Source organism: Oncorhynchus nerka, linkage group LG14, assembly GCF_034236695.1.
Source record: "Oncorhynchus nerka isolate Pitt River linkage group LG14, Oner_Uvic_2.0, whole genome shotgun sequence".
Lineage (NCBI taxonomy): Eukaryota > Metazoa > Chordata > Actinopteri > Salmoniformes > Salmonidae > Oncorhynchus > Oncorhynchus nerka.
In genome coordinates this window covers 9,525,485-9,530,445 of record NC_088409.1, presented here as the reverse complement: position 1 = coordinate 9,530,445, position 4,961 = coordinate 9,525,485, and the positions used below count along the sequence as shown (strand labels likewise).

Below are 4,961 nucleotides of genomic sequence, written 5' to 3'. Positions count from 1 at the left end.
GACAAGCTAAAAACAAGATGGATGAAAGGGTTGGTTAAATAATGAACAGGATATGAATCACTGTCATTTCATCATGAATCAAGATCCTCTTATTAAGATTTAAATGTGGATGAATCCTCCTCTTTGTAATAATAACTAATCCATTAAACCACATGACCAAACCTACCACCTGTCTCTATTCTACAGTAGATTATATCAGTTCTGGAAACCACATGACCAAACCTACCATCTGTCTCTATTCTACAGTAGATTATATCAGTTCTGGAGACCACATGACCAAACCTACCACCTGTCTCTATTCTACAGTAGATTATATCAGTTCTGGAGACCACATGACCAAACCTACCACCTGTCTCTATTCTACAGTAGATTATATCAGTTCTGGAGACCACATGACCAAACCTACCATCTGTCTCTATTCTACAGTAGATTATATCAGTTCTGGAAACCACATGACCAAACCTACCACCTGTCTCTATTCTACAGTAGATTATATCAGTTCTGGAGACCATATGACCAAACCTACCACCTGTCTCTATTCTACAGTAGATTATATCAGTTCTGGAGACCACATGACCAAACCTACCATCTGTCTCTATTCTACAGTAGATTATATCAGTTCTGGAGACCACATGACCAAACCTACCACCTGTCTCTATTCTACAGTAGATTATATCAGTTCTGGAGACCACATGACCAAACCTACCACCTGTCTCTATTCTACAGTAGATTATATCAGTTCTGGAAACCACATGACCAAACCTACCATCTGTCTCTATTCTACAGTAGATTATATCAGTTCTGGAGACCACATGACCAAACCTACCACCTGTCTCTATTCTACAGTAGATTATATCAGTTCTGGAGACCACATGACCAAACCTACCACCTGTCTCTATTCTACAGTAGATTATATCAGTTCTGGAGACCACATGACCAAACCTACCATCTGTCTCTATTCTACAGTAGATTATATCAGTTCTGGAGACCACATGACCAAACCTACCACCTGTCTCTATTCTACAGTAGATTATATCAGTTCTGGAGACCACATGACCAAACCTACCATCTGTCTCTATTCTACAGTAGATTATATCAGTTCTGGAGACCACATGACCAAACCTACCACCTGTCTCTATTCTACAGTAGATTATATCAGTTCTGGAGACCACATGACCAAACCTACCATCTGTCTCTATTCTACAGTAGATTATATCAGTTCTGGAGACCACATGACCAAACCTACCATCTGTCTCTATTCTACAGTAGATTATATCAGTTCTGGAGACCACATGACCAAACCTACCACCTGTCTCTATTCTACAGTAGATTATATAAATTCTGGAGACCACATGACCAAACCTACCACCTGTCTCTATTCTACAGTAGATTATATCAGTTCTGGAAACCACATGACCAAACCTACCACCTGTCTCTATTCTACAGTAGATTATATCAGTTCTGGAGACCACATGACCAAACCTACCCATCTGTCTCTATTCTACAGTAGATTATATCAGTTCTGGAGACCACATGACCAAACCTACCACCTGTCTCTATTCTACAGTAGATTATATCAGTTCTGGAGACCACATGACCAAACCTACCATCTGTCTCTATTCTACAGTAGATTATATCAGTTCTGGAGACCACATGACCAAACCTACCATCTGTCTCTATTCTACAGTAGATTATATCAGTTCTGGAGACCACATGACCAAACCTACCACCTGTCTCTATTCTACAGTAGATTATATCAGTTCTGGAGACCACATGACCAAACCTACCACCTGTCTCTATTCTACAGTAGATTATATCAGTTCTGGAGACCACATGACCAAACCTACCACCTGTCTCTATTCTACAGTAGATTATATCAGTTCTGGAGACCACATGACCAAACCTACCACCTGTCTCTATTCTACAGTAGATTATATCAGTTCTGGAGACCACATGACCAAACCTACCATCTGTCTCTATTCTACAGTAGATTATATCAGTTCTGGAGACCACATGACCAAACCTACCACCTGTCTCTATTCTACAGTAGATTATATCAGTTCTGGAGACCACATGACCAAACCTACCATCTGTCTCTATTCTACAGTAGATTATATCAGTTCTGGAGACCACATGACCAAACCTACCACCTGTCTCTATTCTACAGTAGATTATATCAGTTCTGGAGACCACATGACCAAACCTACCATCTGTCTCTATTCTACAGTAGATTATATCAGTTCTGGAGACCACATGACCAAACCTACCATCTGTCTCTATTCTACAGTAGATTATATCAGTTCTGGAGACCACATGACCAAACCTACCATCTGTCTCTATTCTACAGTAGATTATATCAGTTCTGGAGACCACATGACCAAACCTACCATCTGTCTCTATTCTACAGTAGATTATATCAGTTCTGGAAACCACATGACCAAACCTACCACCTGTCTCTATTCTACAGTAGATTATATCAGTTCTGGAGACCACATGACCAAACCTACCATCTGTCTCTATTCTACAGTAGATTATATCAGTTCTGGAGACCACATGACCAAACCTACCATCTGTCTCTATTCTACAGTAGATTATATCAGTTCTGGAGACCACATGACCAAACCTACCATCTGTCTCTATTCTACAGTAGATTATATCAGTTCTGGAGACCACATGACCAAACCTACCATCTGTCTCTATTCTACAGTAGATTATATCAGTTCTGGAGACCACATGACCAAACCTACCATCTGTCTCTATTCTACAGTAGATTATATCAGTTCTGGAAACCACATGACCAAACCTACCATCTGTCCCTATTCTACAGTAGATTATATCAGTTCTGGAAACCACATGACCAAACCTACCATCTGTCTCTATTCTACAGTAGATTATATCAGTTCTGGAAACCATATGACCAAACCTACCATCTGTCTCTATTCTACAGTAGATTATATCAGTTCTGGAGACCACATGACCAAACCTACCATCTGTCCCTATTCTACAGTAGATTATATCAGTTCTGGAGACCACATGACCAAACCTACCACCTGTCTCTATTCTACAGTAGATTATATCAGTTCTGGAGACCACATGACCAAACCTACCATCTGTCTCTATTCTACAGTAGATTATATCAGTTCTGGAAACCACATGACCAAACCTACCATCTGTCTCTATTCTACAGTAGATTATATCAGTTCTGGAAACCACATGACCAAACCTACCATCTGTCTCTATTCTACAGTAGATTATATCAGTTCTGGAGACCACATGACCAAACCTACCATCTGTCTCTATTCTACAGTAGATTATATCAGTTCTGGAGACCACATGACCAAACCTACCATCTGTCTCTATTCTACAGTAGATTATATCAGTTCTGGAGACCACATGACCAAACCTACCATCTGTCTCTATTCTACAGTAGATTATATCAGTTCTGGAGACCACATGACCAAACCTACCATCTGTCTCTATTCTACAGTAGATTATATCAGTTCTGGAGACCACATGACCAAACCTACCATCTGTCTCTATTCTACAGTAGATTATATCAGTTCTGGAGACCACATGACCAAACCTACCACCTGTCTCTATTCTACAGTAGATTATATCAGTTCTGGAGACCACATGACCAAACCACCATCTGTCTCATTCTACAGTAGATTATATCAGTTCTGGAGACCACATGACCAAACCTACCATCTGTCTCTATTCTACAGTAGATTATATCAGTTCTGGAGACCACATGACCAAACCTACCATCTGTCTCTATTCTACAGTAGATTATAAGTTCTGGAGACCACATGATACCACCTGTCTCTATTCTACAGTAGATTATTCAGTTCTGGAAACCACATGACCAAACCTACCACCTGTCTCTATTCTACAGTAGATTATATCAGTTCTGGAGACCACATGACCAAACCTACCATCTGTCTCTATTCTACATACAGATTATATCAGTTCTGGAGACCACATGACCAAACCTACCACCTGTCTCTATTCTACAGTAGATTATATCAGTTCTGGAGACCACATGACCAAACCTATACCACCTGTCTCTATTCTACAGTAGATTATATCAGTTCTGGAGACCACATGACCAAACCTACCATCTGTCTCTATTCTACAGTAGATTATATCAGTTCTGGATGACCACATGACCAAACCTAACACCTGTCTCTATTCTACAGTTGATTAATCAGTTCTGGAGACCATGACCAAACCTACCACCTGTCTCAATATTCTAATGATTATATGTTCTGGAGACCACTTCAAACCTACCATCTGTCTCTATTCACAGTAGATTAATCAGTTCTGGAGACCACATGACCAAACCTACCACCTGTCTCTTTCTACAGTAGATTATATCAGTTCTGGAGACCACATGACCAAACCTACCATCTGTCTCTATTCTACAGTAGATTATATCAGTTCTGGAGACCACATGACCAAACCTACCACCTGTCTCTATTCTACAGTAGATTATATCAGTTCTGGAGACCTATCATGACCAAACCTACCATCTGTACTATTCTACAGTAGATTATATCAGTTCTGGAGACCACATGACCAAACCTACCATCTGTCTCTATTCTACAGTAGATTATATCAATTCTGGAGACCACATGACCAAACCTACCATCTGTCTCTATTCTACAGTAGATTATATCAGTTCTGGAGACTACATGACCAAACCTACCATCTGTCTCTATTTAAGTAGATTATATCAGTTCTGGAAACCACATGACCAAACCTACCACCTGTCTCTATTCTACAGTAGATTATATCAGTTCTGACCACAGACCAAATCTATACATCTGTCTCTATTACATGTATGGATGACTATCAGACCACATGACCAAACCTACCATCTGTCTCTATTCTGTTAGATTATATGGATGACTACATGACCAAACCTACCACCTGTCTCTATTCTACAGTAGATTATATCA

The 4,961-nt window shown here is 39.9% G+C and overlaps 1 protein-coding gene across 1 annotated transcript in view; it reads right to left on the bottom strand.

Moving 5' to 3' along the window:
* The window catches only part of LOC135574987 (collagen alpha-1(XIV) chain-like), a 139,931-nt gene that overhangs the window by 45,146 nt on the left and 89,824 nt on the right, over positions 1–4,961 (bottom strand). The gene's annotated exons all lie outside the window — the stretch shown is intronic.